Source organism: Protopterus annectens, chromosome 3.part0 (genome assembly GCF_019279795.1).
Source record: "Protopterus annectens isolate FY-2018-M chromosome 3.part0, PAN1.0, whole genome shotgun sequence".
NCBI classification, from domain to species: Eukaryota; Metazoa; Chordata; order Ceratodontiformes; family Protopteridae; genus Protopterus; species Protopterus annectens.
Window position 1 is genome coordinate 751,036,217 of NC_056731.1, and position 17,879 is coordinate 751,054,095.

The 17,879-nt window shown below is 40.9% G+C and overlaps 1 protein-coding gene across 1 annotated transcript in view; it reads right to left on the reverse strand.

Annotated features, from left to right (window-relative positions):
* The window catches only part of LOC122796539 (collagen alpha-6(VI) chain-like), a 52,430-nt gene that overhangs the window by 13,368 nt on the left and 21,183 nt on the right, over positions 1 to 17,879 (reverse strand). The window lies entirely within an intron of this gene.

A 17,879-nucleotide genomic window follows, 5' to 3' on the forward strand; every position in this document is an offset into this window, starting at 1 on the left:
ATTTCTGAAATATCACTAATACCATAGCAGGATATCTGGTTATAGCCTCTCCAAGTATGGTGACAACACTTTCAACTTTCTGATGCATAAGTTGGTTTGCTAAATGTTTTTGTGCTCTGTAATTGCTTAACAGCAGTCATTCTAAACTCATGCATATTATCCAGATACTCCCTTATCTTCTCTTTAGCACTCTGCAGTTGTGGCTCTTCCTGTTGTATGAGTCTCCCTTTATTGTGCAATACTTTAACTTCTGTCAGTTCTTCTAAATAATTCCTATTAATCCTTAACCATATCAGTTTTTTTATATCTACTCTATTTTTAATCTCTATTTTCACTTTATCCCACTCCGTAGATATAACTTCTGAAGAAATTTCTATTTTCCATAATAATGCTAGAATAATTTCCACTACCCATTCTTTAGCTGAAGTAGAGCAATATTCACAATTTCCTCTGACTTTGAATATTTTGCGCCCCCCCCCCCACCTATTTCTGTCTTTCTCTGGAATTCTTGAGGAAAGAAATTATTGAGAGGTATGATAGGCACATGGTTGTCAGCTATTACTGATATGGGTTATGCTTTGTAAAACTGGAAGTATTCTGGAAAATCTTTAGGACTGCATTCACTGAATGATAGACATTTGAGTTTTAGACTTCATATCCTTCATAAAATGCATGTTAATGCAACGCCTGTTTTTAGCAACTTTCTAAGTTTATAAAAACAATATATCTGAAGTAGTTACTTCATTTGTTCTGCAACCTGTGGGTCTCGGATTTGACCGGCAGCTTTCCAAGCTTCAAGATCCAAGCTCCTAGCTCCTCCCCTCTACCCACAATCCCCTGTCACCACCACACTACCTCAGATCGTTTTTGTCACGGCTTGAATAACAAGCGTCTTGAGAAGAGCTCCTGAGCTTAGACAGGAAAGTGAATAATTTTTTTCAAGAGATTTTCTTAAAACTTTAATAAGTTAAAAAGAATATTTAGTGTGTTTCTCTGCCCTTTTTTGTTTTTGGGATTGCATTTTTATTCAGTTAAACCTTCCCCTAGGTGTTTGGGCATGTGAGTGTGTGAGTTAGCAAAATGGCCGAAGGCCATAAAGCTATTTTTTCAAATTGCACTGGGTGTGGCCATAAGCTTTCCCCAGCTGATGGCCACACTCAGTGCGTTATATGCCTAGGGGTTGTCCATTTTCAGACTGCCAGGTTTGCACAGCCTTCAACCCCCGGGCTGTGAGGGGACAGGAGGAACAGGCTTATTCTGGCGGGATTGCTTCCCCCGGAGGAGACCTCTTCCTCCTCTCCCTCCAAGGTGCAGGCTGCCCAGGTAGCTTCGGCACCCCTGATTCCCTTGAGTATGAAGGAAGTTCAGTCTTCTCCTTCTAGGGAAAAGCACAGGAAGAAGCACAGACACAAGAGGCGAGCCAAGCCTCATCCCTCGGCTCCGCCTTCAAAAATTGTTAAATCACCTCCGAGGGTGTCCGGACCTTCTTCTTCTCGGCTCCGATCTCCTTCTTTCTCACGGAAGCAGGAGGAGGAGCTCCTATCACCCTCGAGGTTGTCAAGGCGGCCCTCCAGGCCTGCCTTTATGACCTCCTTTAGATCTACTAGGTCTCTCTCCGATGCCGATAAGGATAGGATGATGTGTCGGTTTTTGCAGACCCAAATGCAGATGGGGGTGCTCCTGCCCCTCCCTCCACAGGGGGGGAGTGCAGCTTCAATATTTGCCCCGATTTCTCCTTCTTCAACCCGGATCCGGGTTTTGGATTCTTCGGATCCAGACCCTTTCTGAGCCGGGGTTTTGTCGGTGCCGGTGGCCCAAGCCTTCTCGACGCCGACCATACCCTCGAGTATCTCAGATCCGAGCGCTTGGGGCCATGGGCCGGGCGTCGGATCCGTGGGAGCGGGTGCATCTTTGGTGCCACCTATGTTGGAGAGCACCTCCCTTTTGGATCCGATGGCTTCGGCTCCAACCGCAATCCCTATCTCGGAGCCAAGGAGACTGCTCTTGGGGCCGGAAGAGAGTAGTTCTCCCTCAGCATTCGAGGTAGTGGAGAGGGTACTGTCAAGGTCTTCCAGGTCCCTGACTCAGGCTTTGGATCCCTCCGCTCCCCCATTGCATAAGGGTCTAACTTCCATCATCCTTCCATCGGGACAGCCTGCTCAGACCCTCCAGTTGGTTCCCTCGGAGGAACAAGAGGCCATTGACGAGCCCTCTTCTGACAGTCCCACAGAAGAGGTGCCTCATAAACGGACGTGTAAAATGAGGCACATGGACTCCCCCGAGTCCGTCACCGCAGACTTAGAGGAAAGGGAAGGTTCCCCAAGGTCACCCCCCGAGGATGTCTCCTTTGGAGACATCATGGAAATCTTGTGTATTGGGGGGGGGGTGGTCTGCCCAAAAACCTTCCTCGGATGAGTCCGTATTTCTGGAGGCATTTGAAGCGGGCCCATCTACCTCCTGGGTGTCCCCACCAGCAGATCCCCTGGTAGATCTCCTGACTACCAGGGCTTGGCAGGCTCCTGACACCATGGAGCCTATCCCACGCCGACCGGATAAAATCTTTAGCCCCCGTTCAGACAGGCAGGCTTGGGCCAAAGGGTCTCCAGTTGATGCCATGTTGGTGGCTGCTGCCACTAAGAGAGAACTCTCCCAGGAGAGCTCCATGGTCCACCCACCAGACAAGGAGTCCCGGGCACTGGACCGTATAGGGAAGCGGACCTTTGCTTCAGCAACCTTCTCTGTGAGGGCGCTGAATTATATGGCACATGTCATCAGGCTGCAACTGGATTTGATCAAGGAATACACTGCAGCTCCACCTGAGTCCATGTCGGTCGAGGACAAAACCGTGTTCTCGACATGTATGGCCACTCTCAAGTCCATTTCAAATACGTTCATGCGGCTACTGTCTTATGCTATGGAGGGATCCGCAAGGGCCAGCAGGGCAGGTGTTGTCTTGAGACATCACGCCTGGCTCTGTCTTTGTAATTTTGCGGAACCTTTCAAGGTGTCCTTCGCGAATGCACCTTTTGACGGCTCTTTGCTTTTTGGCAAGACCGTACACGATACACTAGTCGAAAGCGAGAAGGATGGGAAGACGCTGTCTGCCATCGGAGTCCGCTTCTCGAGCCCCCAACGTTCCTTCTCAAGGAATTAGAGGGGGCAAAAGAAGCTGTGGTTCCGCAAGTCTCAGCAATCCTATCCAGCTTCAGACTCCGCGCCCTCCAGAGGCAGAGGAGGGCAGGGTGGATGCCGGCCCAGAGGCAGAGGGGGACCGCATAACTTCGGGTCTAGGGAGCCTTTCTCCTAGAGACCCGCTCAGCAGCCCTGAGGGCTTACCCGACTGTCCAGCTCTGGAGGCAGTCGGGGGGGCATTTAACAAAGCACCTGTCAATGTGGGAGTCCATCACAAATGATCGATGGGTGCTCCGAATTATATCAAGAGGCTACAAAATTTCCTTCCTATTAAATCCTCCCTCAGGTGGTCACCTCCCCGATGTCCCACCCAATCAAAGAGAGGCGGCGACCGTAGAGATTTCAAATTTGTTAGAAAAAAGAGCCATCCAGCGGGTCCCCCCAGACCAATCCGGATTGGGCTACTACTCAAGGTTCTTTTTAGTGCCAAAAAAGATGGGGGACCTCAGGCCCATTCTAGACTTGTCCGCCCTGAACATGTTTGTCCCCAAAGAAAAATTCCGGATGGTCACTCTACAATCTATTCTCCCTTTAATGCAGGAGAAAGACTGGATGTGCTCAATAAACCTCAAGGACGCGTACTACCACATCCTAAAGGACAGGTAGTCCAGGAGGTTCCCCTGCTTCCCGCTAGGGGCCAGTCATTACCAGTTCAGGGTCCTTCCGTTCGGACTCACCTCAGCCCCCAGGGTTTTCACCAAAGTCATGGCAGTGGTTGCGGCCCACCTGAGGCTTCAGGGCATAAGGGTCTTTCCGTACCTAGACGACTGGCTCCTCACAGCATCCAACAGGCATCAACTTTTTACCGTGAGAGACTATGTGCTGTCTCTTGCCGACAGCTTGGGCATCTCAGTCAACATACCGAAATCCTTTCTTCATCCTGTGCAAGCATTAGATTTCATAGGAGCCAGGCTAAATTCCCGATCTTCTCGGGCCTTCTTGACCTCGGACAGGCTGTCCAGCCTCTCACTCCAGGTTTTGGCTCTTCTTCGCACCAAAGCTCCACCGGCAGAGTTAGTCCTGAGAGCACTAGGCTCGATGGCAGCGGCTATCGGCCTCTCTCTCCATGCTCTCTTAAGGATGCGTATATTACAGTGGACACTCCAAGTTCAATGGTCACTATTACGCCACCCATTGAACACTCCTATCCCCCTGAGCAGAGTTTGCAGAGAATCCCTCCTTCGGTGGCTTCACTCCCCAGAACTCAGGCAAGGGAGTCCCTTTGTGATCCCCCCCAGCTCATGTTTGGGGGTGTTAATCCCCTATTTACACTTTCTTTGATTTTTTAGCTAAGAGGTTGAAAGGTATAGAGGCGCTGAGTAGTAGATTGCTCAAGAGCTCACATCAACCACATCCATACGCGAAGGCAGTAAATGAGGTCTGAGGTATGTTAGGGGATACAGCATTATGGGTAAGGGAGGGCCTTGAGAGTTATAGTGACCATGAGCTTTAAAAGGCAGCCGAGTCAGATCCAAGGTTCGGATTCGAACCCCAATTGTTGAGGAATGAATGAAAATTGACAACATCAGATCTATTGTTTTCATGAACATACATGAGTAAGGCATAACTGTGTAGCAGATTCAATAAAAAAGTGGTGAAATCACAACATTAGTAAGATATACCATACAGCAGGAAGTACTAGACAGTTTTTAAAAATTACCCTGGTCATATAAAAAACAATTCTAGATTATATAAGGTACACAATTAGTTATGTTTTATATTAAATTATTCATTTCTAACAATGAAATCACCTTGATGTCAAACAATGATTTGAAAAAAATGGTAGTGTTATTTAATCACATCAGAAACTGAAAAGAAAATTTGTAGTAGCACATTATTGACAAACAATGAAATGGTTATCCAGCTGCAAACTACAATGAATAAACCTGCAGAAAAGTTTATTGCAGACTTCACTCTAAGCAAAGACATATGTCAAATGTGCTATAGAGGTAAGCATGGCTATTCTCTGTATAACTACAGATGTTGAAACTGTTGCCATGGGTAAATTAACAAAAAAAAAATAAAAAACTCAAATTCAGTGGGACAAGACAGCAGCATACCTGCTTGTTTCTTATATAAAATTAAGGAACATTTAACAAAACACATATCAATGACATTAAATAAAATGTTAGCATATTGACATGTTGCTCATCTATGGCATTAAGCCATAGTGGTACAGTGGTACCAGTTCATGGGGAGGTGGGTTACACACAATTTGTTTTAAATACTTCCCCCTTATGCCTACCAAGCACTAACCTCTCCTATTGGTCTTTGGCCCATTTTTTTCCCCTGTGAGGTGAGAAACAACCAGATAGGCTATTATCCCAGGTATGCATAAAAGGAGTTTGATCCCTTCACCCAACCAGTATCTGTATTAGATCACTTGCCAAGGTTGCCCTCATCCTAGCAGTCTGAGGGACTGGCTTCATTACTCACAGAAAGGGTCCACCTGCATTTGAAGAAAGATCTTAATTGTCCCCTGTATGAGGAAACATGTGGCAACCCTGGAAACCTATGTTACACACATGGATAATTCTAATTATTATCTAACCAGATCCCTCATGACTCGTGACACACTGCCATGTATATCCCAGTTCCAGCCATAGTGGCGGTCATTGCTTAGTGCACTCATGCACCTGTTATAACCTTATAGAGCAGTGGGTCAATCTTCCTCCCACCATCTGACATATGAGAAAACAACTGCAGATACCCACTCTCATTTTCCTTCTCCTACTACTACAGTGCTCAAGATGCCCCCTTGAACCTGGGTCATATGGGTCATTATCAGGGATTTATCCTTCTATACCACAGAGTCTGCTAGTTAGACCTAAAAAAAAAAGTTAGACCCTTCAGCCTGACTAGAATTCTGTTTAAAACTGTGGAGAATCATAATGAGAGCCAAAATGATAGTAGGGACCTACTTCTCTTAGTTACGGATCACTATGGGTTTATCATGGGGATATTCTGCCCTCCTATAGCCTTACATAGGCCTGTCACATCATCAATGGGACTATCAAACTTAGCAATAATTTTGTTTGATTTAAGCTCCAGTCTTCTTTTATTTTTGCACCCTTAAAATTACCACAGATTGTGCTTCCACTGCTACCGTTGTGATGCAGAGAGGCTCTCCTACTCTACATTAAACTGCACAAAATTGGGATCCACAAGAGCAGCCACCATTTTATGTATTCCTGGGCTCCACAGTGTCTCTACTTACCAGGCCAAAACGTTTACAGGCTAAGCAGCGCAGAATGAATAAACCAGTTATTTCTGAAGCATGGAGTAGCATAAATAATCAGAGAAGGACAAAAGGAAACAAATGAACGGTGACCAGACTTTTTGTATAGAAATTACTGATTTTACTTATTCTAAACCTGGATACTAGTTTAGCTCTTAATCAGTCTGACTTTTAGAGTTTTAGCTTTGCCTCAGGTTAAAAATGGACCTTAAGAGTAATGTCTTAGAAATATACTTCTCATCCTCCATAGCAACTTTATGCAGTTTTTTTCATTCCTTCTATGCCAGTGGCCTTTAAATATGTAAAAACTTTATTTTATTTTATTTATTTATTTATTTTGCTATGTGCTCATAGAGATTCATCATAAGAGAACGGAAACGTACTTTGGGGGAATCCTCAGGAAGTTTCTCTGGGCCCCAAACAAGCCCAAGAGGGGAGTACTGCACACTATAGCATTAGATTTGGGAAACAATTAATTTACTTCCCTTCCCATTAAAGATGAGATTCAAAGACTGTTAATGCACAAAAAAAGAAACAAGATGCTTCCTCTATGCTTTTATTGGGTCTCAGTTCCCTGAAGCTGCAACCACATGAAACAAATCAAAGATTCAGCTGATGAGACAAACAAGACTTCCCTTCTCCTCCACCTCCTGCCTTCCAGGTAGCTGAATTTGATAACTTGTTCTGTTGTTTTGCCTTATATTTCAGGTTTAAGATTCTTCTGACCCCCCCCCCCCATTTTCTGCCATGATCACTGTCTTGCCTGTGCCAAGTTTGATTCCATCTGCTTTCAGTTTTGCATTTCAGCATCATATCATTTGTGGATGTTCCTGTTCAGAGTCTGCTTGCAATGCTGCATCATCTGTATAATGCAACCTTTTTGATCTATCCTCTCTGAGCCATTTGCTAATGTAGTCTGTCACCACTATGAAAAGCAGTGGGCTCATAGATGAGACCTGATGCACACCCACTCCCACCGAGAACCTCTCTGTGAGTCTTATTTAATTGTTAGATCCACGTACATAGCCCGCTCTAATTCTACCAAAGTTTCCAGGACTTCAGACTCTTTCAGGACTGCCCAAATCAGCTTCCTTGAGAGCTTGTCATATGGTTTCTCAAGGACTTGGAATGACCAAACGGATTCCTTCTTTGTTCTCAGCTTCTTCTCCACTATGTATTTCACTGAAAACATCTGGTTGATTGTGTTCCATCCTTATCTGAATCTGAGATGCTTATCTCCCATATTACTTTCTACTCCTCTGCATATTTATCAGTCACCACCTCCAGCACTTACATGCAGTGTAACAGCAGTCTGATACCTCTGCATTGCCTGCACTTGTGAATATCCCATTTGGTCTTGTGTGCTAGCAGTGGGATTCTTATCCTTCAGTCATCTGGATACACATCTCTATCTCCCTATGTACTGTGATGGGGTCCCTCAGGAGCTACTTCTCCACTGCATGTCTTGATCTTATCTGCAGAGACTTTATTTGAGCCTGCTGCTTTCTCTGACTTCATCTACGGTGGTTCTCCTTACTCTTTCAATGCAGACTGTGTAGGTAGCATTTCAGGTTCTGTACAGTTTTCTTGATTCAGAAGCTTGTTGATGTCCTCTGGACTGTTGAGTAGAATGTTACTGGCATCGCCTTTCATAAGCTTTCTTTTAAAATAGACAGTAAGTGTTCTATTTTGTCTCTTTGTGACTAAATTCTAGACCATTTCTAGGTTATGATGGTTGATATTTATGTTCCTGTGTTTTGTTTTGTTGAAACTCAACTATAAAAATAAATATTAAACTACAGAACACTGAAGCCACAAAATATTGTTTACAAAACAATGCAGGGAATACAAATAAATGCAGTTTGCAGCTATAATTAAGGGGCTCCACCCAGGAGCGGCCTTAGGTCAGCTGATACCCTAGGCAAAAGGGCTCTACGGTGCCCCCACCATACCACCTGGTGCTCCCATCCTGGTCTACCTACACCAAATAAATACTGGAAAAGCACCCCTGCTATAGCGGCGCCTTAGGTGGCTGCCTAGTTGGCCTATGCCTAAGGCCTGCTATGGCTCCACCCCATACACTGATCTCTAAATATATTAACTCCGACACTGAACAGACTTGGAGTAAAGAGAACCATTGCTTTAAAAAAAAAACTCAGTTTTTCTCTTTAAGCTGCTTGACCTCACTGACATTAGTCAAAACACAACACAGTATGTGTAACACAACAGGATGTGAAAAATCAGTCATCAACAGTTTCCAGCTTTGCTGAAAATGACTCGGCACATCAAGTGTTAATGAAATGAGTCACAGCATAATTTCAGATTACTGGTTCTAGTATGAGCAAGAGAGGTTTTAAAAGTAATATGAAAAAGTGGTAAACATACCTCTCAACCTCTTAGTGCAAGATATCTGGACAAAACCCAACAAAGTGGGGTACAAAGGACCAAATATAGGGACATATTTTAAATATTGCTCTTATACACTTAGAAAGTTGCTAGCCTGGCAGTGTTTGTTTTAAAGTAAATTTTATGAAAGATTTGAAGTCTGAAACTCAAATGTGTGTCATTATTTAGTGACCTCAATCCTCAGATCATTCCAGTGATTTGCCAGAAAACCACAAATTTTACTAGGAACAGACCAAAAATATGAGCCAAAAATCTGGACATTCTGTGAATATCTGGACAGTTGAGAGGTGTGGTGGTAAACTGGGCATCTCATTATACAGTTACTGAGTAATATATGCATGAATAGGATAGTAAATGAACTTTAATTAGTTTAAGGATAGTACCTTCACAGTATGATTAATTATTAATAACTAACAGTAGTAAGTGAGAAAGGAATAGGAGTAGCTTTAGAAGTTCAGTTAACTTAAATGACACCACTGGGCTTAACTATCAACAGGAAAGGATTGCAGTCGTGTTGAAAATCAGATTTTTTTCATACAGCTATGTTCTTACACACACACACACACACACACACACACACACACACACACACACACACACACACACACATATATATATATATATATTTTTTTTTTTTTTTCAAGAAAACCTTCCGTTAATCCTTGACTATGTGTTTTGAGTCATTTGTAAATCATTTAAATGATGACTTTGCAATGCGTAGGCTGTGTAGACATCTTGCAAGCTGCAGTATACATACTTCTCAACTGTCCAGATTTTTGCAGAATGCCTGGAATTTTGTCTCATATTTTTGGTCTGTCTTTCATACGATTTGTGGTACTTTGGAAAGTCCTGAGAACTGAAGTCACTAATAATGACAAATAGTTGTGCTTCAGACTTGATATCCTTCAGAAAATGAATACTAACAGAAAGCTTGTTATTCTAGCAACTTTCTAAGTTTATGTGAACAATAATTAAAATATGTTCCAGATTTTGGGCCTTTATACACCCATTATTTTTGGTTTTGTCCAGATTTCTTGCACTAGTTGGTTGACAGGTATAATGTCCCCATTCACTCCCTAATTCTAAACCCACTACCTGCCCCATTAACCCTAACCCCCTACTTAAATATCACTCCCAATCATTGCCTGAAATGCTAAGCTACTCTTAGACCCCTTTCTCCTTCCTCTAAGTGCTGGACCGACCTTGTTCAAACTCAGCTACTGCCTTCAGGTAAGGTGCAGCAGCTCTACTCTCTCCCCAAGGCTGCTGCAACTCGTCTGAACACATATTAGAGTCAAGCACAAGGTTCAGCCTGTGTAAACTACAAGAGGCCCACATCCCTGGCTTCAACACAGTGGTGTTTGACCACCTGGGACATCTGGCACTTTATAGTAAACTTTAGGAGACTGCGTAAAATCCAAAACAAGGCACTTTGGAAAGACAATCCAGCACTCGACCAGGTTTAAAACAAACTTTAATTACCAAATAAACAACAACAGAAGATAAACGCATTAACGTATCACAACATTTTCGTCTCCACTTGAGACTTCTTCAGATGAAAAATAGCAGTAGAAAATGCATTCATTTACACAAAAAAGCCCCTACGAGTTACCAATAAAACAACTTTCCCAATTATTCAACAAAAAATAAATCAAGCTTAAATAAACTTTTTTTTAAAATGTATTAAAAAATTGTATATAAATAACTAATACATTTGACCTCATATATATACATAAATATAACTATACACACACACACACACACACACAGGTTTTTATATATATATATATATATATATATATATATATATATATATATATATGTATGTAGGTTCATAGGTAGGTACTAGGTTATCAGCCTTAGGGTCTATACAAGCCTAGCCAAAAAGGTATCATGGCTTTCGCCACCCAAGAAAATTATTTTCCTGTGCCCCTGTCGATCAGAGCCACAGAGGTGATCCCCGGGGTGAATTTCCTATTTCCCATGCAATCATCAAGATTTTTCTTGAAGAGTGCTAATGAGGAGCTTTGTTTGATATAGATAGGTAGTTTGTTCCAGAGTATGGGAAGTCTCTGGGAGAGGAATCTATCCCTCCAGCATGTTCTGTTTATTGTGGTGATAAGGTTAGGTCCCTAGAGCATGTTGCTCGGAGAGATTGGGATTTCTTTAAGTAGAGCATGTCCAACAGCTCTAGGTTTGACATAGCTTTGTATGCTAGGCAGAGATTGCCTCTGAGTAGGCGATATGCGATGGAGTAAAGCTGGAGTTTTTTGAGACAGTCTGCGTAGGGCATCTGTTTGAAGCCAGTAATCCTCTTTGTGAGTTATTTCTGCAGCCTTTCCAGTTGTTGTAGATGTCTTGTGAGGTACATACCAAAAGGGGCATTGTACTCTATAATGGGTCTAATGAGTGATGAGTAGAGGGGAACAATGACCTCTTTTTTCCTGAATGAGAAACCTTTTGTGATGAGGTGTGCCACGTAGAAGGATTTCCTGACTACTGTGGCAATGTGATTATCAAAGGAGAGACTACTGTCCACCTGTGTCCCAAGGTCTCTTATCACACTTTCGGTGTTAAGTAGACTACCACCTATGTGGTAGCTCATGGGTACAGATTTTTTACCAAAGGGGATGACAATGCACTTTTTGGCATTGAGTTTGAGGCCATGACTTTGACACCAGGCATCTGTCTCAGTGAGGCTCTTTTGTAGGATGTTCACATTGTTAGGAGTTTCAATTATGGCTTTTAATTTGCAGTCATCTGCAAACTTCATTAGCTAATGACCTTCTGTGTTAGCCTGTACTTCAGAAAAGTAGATACCAAACAGGAGAGGACCCAGGATTGAACCCTTTGGTACTCCACTTGTCACTGGTCTGAAGTCGGATTTGGAATCTGCTACTTTCACAGTGTGGGTTCTGTCAGTGAGCCAGTTGGCAACTCATCTTGTGACAGGGATTTATACCTAGTTTAGTGAGTTTATCTAGAAATGCAGAGTGGGGGATGGCCTCAAAAGCCTTGGCAAGATCTAGATAGGCTGTGTGAACAACCTTACCCTTATCTACAGCTTTGGTGACGACTTCAAAGAAGTCAGTCGGGTTTAGGAGACATGATCTGCCTTCTACAAACCTGAACTGGGTGGGATCCAAAGTTTGGAGATTACCAATGTCTTTGTTTATAAGTTCCCATGATGATACATTCCATGGCCTTGCAGACCAAGCTCATTAGGCTAATGGGGTGGTAGTTCCCGGGGTCCATGGTGGCTCCCCCTTTGTGGAGTGGGATAACCGTCACTGTGCACCATTCAGTCGGCACAAAGCCTGAGGTGAGGCTATGATTGAATATGGTGCTTAGGTGGGGTGCCAGTTCATTCTGTAGTTCATGTAGAACACAGTCTGGGATATCAGGCCCCATGGATGCTGTGTTCTTGGCTTTGGAGAGTGTGTTTTTTACCTGTGCAGCCGTGATTACAGGAACTTTACATTCTTCTGGTATATAGATATGGGCCCTTTAGGGTGTGAGGGGGGGTAAAGTTAGCACTGAACCTGTCTGCCAGGATGTTGGCAGTATCAGTTGGTTCTGTATATTTAGTGCCATTGTGCTTTATTTCAGAGCAGATCTGAGTGTTGCCACTGAGATTCTTGACATAGCTATAGAATGCTTTGAGGTTGTCTTTAGAATCAGTGGCAATTTTGTTTTCATAACTAGCTTTGGAGGATTTTATGAGGGATCTCAGCTTCTTACTGAGGCTGACTAGGGAGTTCTTCCAGTCATGGTATTTTACTCTTTTTTTTTAAACAGTTTCTTTCTTTTGTTGTTGAATTTGTTTATGGCAGGGGACCACCAGATTGACTTCCTTTTTTTGGAGGCTATCATCTTGGTTCTGTTAGGGATAGCACGATCCATGCACTCATGTCAGTGCTTATAAAGTGCATTTGTGTAGGATTCAGCAGTCATACCTCTATTGTCTGTCTCCATGGGTATTGTGAAGAAGCGTGGAGCTGGCTTTGGAGAAATTTTTTACCGTGGTTTACCTAATGGGTGTGGGATGTGGATGTCTAAGCTGATTAGCTTGTGGTCGGATCTGACCAACGAGGATTTGACCTCTGGTGTGGAACACCGGTTGCCCATGTTGGTAATGACCAGGTCTAGGATATTGCTGCCCCTGGTGGGGGTGTGGATAAATTGATCCAAGGCATTGGAATTTATGAATTCCAGAAAACGTTGAGCAAAAGAGTTGGTACATGAACAGTTTTCCAAGTTAATGGTCGGGTAGTTGAAATTGCCCATTATTAGGGTGTTGGGTTGTACCCTAATGTTTTCCAGTGTATCAGTAAATGAGCAGTGGGAATCCTGGGGTCATGGTGGGGGATCGGTAGAAAGTTACAATTTGGATTGCGGTCTTGCCCAGAGTTAGTTGCACTTGGATAATCTCGGATGCATTATGCTGAGCAACTAGCCTGGAGGTGTGGATGTCCATAATGAATATGGACACGCCTCCACCCTTAGTATTTTGGTCCAGGTTAGGTGGACGAAAGGTGTGGTATGAATTATAGCCTAGTAATGCAGGGTGCTCTCTGGAGCCTTGAACCAGGTGTCTGTCACTGAACAGATGTCGATGTGCTCCATTTTAAGGAGTGCCTCGAGTGAATGCATTTTTAGGTGTAGAATTCTAGCATTGAGTAGCATTACCCTCAGATTTTGCTTGCTTGTACCTGTTACGGTGGTGAATTTGTCATTTAAACCTAGCCTAAAAAGGCACATAGGGGTGGCAAGAGCCTTAGCCAGTATCCAGAATCCCAAGGGTGACAGGTACAGGCCATCTCTGGCAAAGCATTGTATATATATATATATATATATATATATATATATATATATATATATATATATATATATATATATTTCATAATTTTCAAAAATACTTTAAATTATAACATCTAAAACATTCAAAGGTCAAAAGCAAGGCACAAATAGTCCAACTATACTTTGTCTCCATCTAGTGTCCAAACCTATAACAACATCAAATGTTCTAATTCCCATAGGATCTTAGGAGGTTACTAGGCTAATGGCCTTGGGGCCCTTACAAGCCTAGCCAAGAGTATCTCCAAAAGAAACCTTAGTCAGCACCTTTAGCCCCTGTCAATAAGGGACACAGGTGGAACCCTGGGACAAATTTGTGGTTTACCATCCACTAATCAAGGCTGCGCTTGAAGAGTGTCAGCAAGGTGCTCTATTTGACATGTATGAGAGGTCTATTCCAGAGACAGGGCAGCCTCTGGGAAATAAACCTGTGTCTCTAGCAGGTTTTGTTGATGTTGCATATTAGATTCAGGCCTTTCGAGCCGGTAATGCATGAGGAGTTAGACTTACGGATATGAAGCATCTCTAGTAGGGCAGGGTCCATGACTGCCTTGTAAGCAAGACAAATATAAACACGCCTAAAATATAAATTAATCTAAAAAAATGAAACTATCTCATGACGAAGTGACACTATGAAACAAAAAAAATCAACAAAACTATATAAATATAGTGGATAATAAAGGGCAAAAATCATAACCTACCAGGTCTATGTTCCAATATATAAATATAAATATACAAAATGAAAGGCAAAAATCATAACCTAGCAGTTCTAAGTTTCAAAACAGGGGCAAGAGAGACTGTTTCATTTAGTCCTGGTTATGTATTGGCTTCTAAAATAATCTGCCAATACACCTCTTTGTATTCAATTTTAGTCTCCCATGATCCTCATCTAACGTCAACTGGTACTTCTAATATGAAAAATAAAAACTTAGCAAATTCACACACCGGGGTGTATTTAAACAAAGCATTCTTTTGATTCTTAGTTCTTATTTTGTAACTATGCTAATATATTCTTTTTCTAAGTTTCCTTTCTGTCTTACCAACATAAAATGCATCACACAATGCAATATACACAACCTCACTAGCATTACAAGTACTAAAAGTCTTGCCTATGATATATTTGTCTCTACTGTCTACATAAATACCTTCAGCATTAATAACCTAAGGACACTGTGGGCAAGATCCATATTTAAAAGTACCCACTTTTTTCTGCCAATTATGATTAATATCAATCTGATTATGATCTAATAAGTCCTTAATATTAGGACCCTTCCTAAAAATACATTTGAGGGGTTTATCAAAAATAACACCCAAATTAAATAAACTTGCGAATTTTGTCCATTCTTTCTCAATAATGTTCTTAATAATATGTGCATCACCAGTAAAATCTGTCACAAATGCACTTTTTCATCTACTATAAATTATCTTTCTTTATTTACATTAATATTGATAGAAGAATGGGAATAGTTTCAAATATGTTTGCAGATTTTTTCTTCCTACCATTAACCATTTCATGCTGAAATTCATATACAAGTCTTTCAGGGAAGCCTTTCTCCCGAAACATACCTTCCATAAATTCACATTCACATTTAAAATCTAGGTCATCCTACTCACCCTTACATATTGACCCTTAACAGTACTCTTCTTTTGGTGGTAAGGATATGCACTTGTAAAAAATAAAGATATGAATTAGAAAAGGTCTCCTTTTTATAGACCTTAGACCTAAATCTCCCATTGTTCTTATAAATAGTCACATCCAAATTATTCATCCTATCATAATTAATTTCATGTAAATTTCAAAAAGGTAGTAGAATTAGAAATATAATTAAAATAAATCTTTAAATCTCTCTTCAGTATCAACCCAAAACAAACAGATGTCATCCAAAAAAGTTTATATAAATTCCAACAACCTACATATTCTGAATTCAATATATACTTCTATTCCCAAATGGATAAAATAATATTACCATAACTGGGTGTGCATCTTGCACCCATGGCTACCCCACTTATTTGTTGAAAAAATTCCCCTTTCGAAGTATATAAAATTCCTTCTCAAAACAATCTCAATACTCTCTAGGCAGGTACGAAAATCATTATTTGTAAGCCCTCCTTTTGCCATTAATGCTTCCTCAAACTGTTCCATCCCTTGTTCATGGGGTATGGAAGTAAATAAATCCACTATATCTACTGTAATAAAAATCATTTTATCATTATATAGATTCTGTTTAACACTCTTCAAGAAGTTCCATGAATCTGTCAAAATGTTTGTGCCTTCCATTGATATATTTTTAAGTTTAAAATCCAGAAACTTAGCTAAAGGGGAAGTTATAGACCCTTCAATTGATACAATAGGCCTAAGTGCTGGAGCCAGTAAATCTTTATGCACTTTAGGGATGCCAAAAATCGAGGGGACACAAGGTTTCTCATTATTTAAAAATGTATATGTCTCCAAATCATTTAACACCTCATATAATAAACCTTTTACCTCCAAATAGATTCTTCTATAGGCAATATTAATTTAATTTTTGACACCCTAACATATTTATTAACATCCTGTAAAATATCCATCATCTTAGCTTCATTTGTAATAACATCCATAAATACTGATCCCTTACCCTTATCGGGCTTCATCACCCTCAAGAACTTATTCTTTCTAATCTCCTCAAGTAACCCTCTCTCATCATTACTTAAATTAAAAAAAAACTTTATTCTGCTGGATCCCTTCTCTTAACTCTTTTTCCGCCAGTACTTCAAAGTTCTTTAATTGATTGTGTAAGGGGGATTATATGTACTTTTCCTCTTCAAAATATTACTATTACTAGGCTCCATATTATGTCCATCAAACATTAATTCTAAATTCTTTTTATGCAGAAATAACATCAATAATAACTCTACTGATACTGCATTCTCTTCTAGGGATAAATTTAAAACCTTTAGAAAATAAATTAAAAACCTTTAGAAAATAAATTAAAAACCTTTAGAAAATAAATTAAAATGGGGTCCATTAATATTCAATTTGCTATAATTATAAATATTATAACCATTAAAACTTAATGTAAAACCATCCTTAATAATTACACTAACTGTAGACATGCCTGCATCTATCATTATCTCTCTTTGCCCCTCTCCACTGGTTGTAATTGTAATAAATGGGTTGTTTGTTTTTCAGCCTCGCCAACCTTTGAAAAGTGGGAAATTCTAAAGGGTCATTCAAATCAAAAGAACCTGCATATTCATTAGACTCTCTTATTTCCCTTCTCTCCTGCTGTTGGCCTCTATTATAATTACTAATAAAATTAAAAGAACAGTCTGTTCTTTCATTAACACCATCCCATTTCCTCTGGTAGTTCATAAAGGCCTTGAGTTTAGGATAGCTATGATGTTCCTCATATTTTATCCTATCCCTATCCAATTTCCTATTTTTCCTATTGAAAATAATTTTACACTTATCGATCTTGCCCCTTAACTCAAAATATTTGTTTGTCTCCTGCTTAACAGTGAACATCAAATCATTTACTGTACACTGGTTGATACGTTCAATCTGCTCAAATAGTGTCGACATATCCCTTTCATTTTGCTTAATGATAGATCTCATAATTTCATTTCCACACTTATCAAAAATAATGAAAACTGTTTATGAAATTTAGAGCCATCTTCAAGATTATTATGGTGCTTGCACACACACATACACACACACACACACACACACACACACACACACACACACACACACACACACACACACACACACACAACCATTTTGGTGCAATCCCTAAATTAATGCACTCTTTCAAATAAGCAGTATCCAAACCCAAAGTTCAATACTTAAGCATAATATTGTGTAGCTTTTATATATTATTAGAATACGTGTCCACATAACCAGCATCAATAACTTGCTCATGCACATTAAAATAATACGTCTTAGTAAACAATACACCAAAATCATAGTCTCTTTCATTGTGAGCATTATTTAAATAACAGTCACCTTGTCTCTGATTAATCTGTTCACTGGCAAGTCTTTCCCCTTCTCCACAGTTCAATCACTGCTGCTATTAAGCAAAATGTTAGGAAACCCTTTGGTATCTCTTTCACTGTTCAAACTATACCCTTGTTGAGAACAAATGCCATTATCATTACTATATCCACACTTACTCTGTCCGCCATTGCCTCCTTCTGAACACACCTC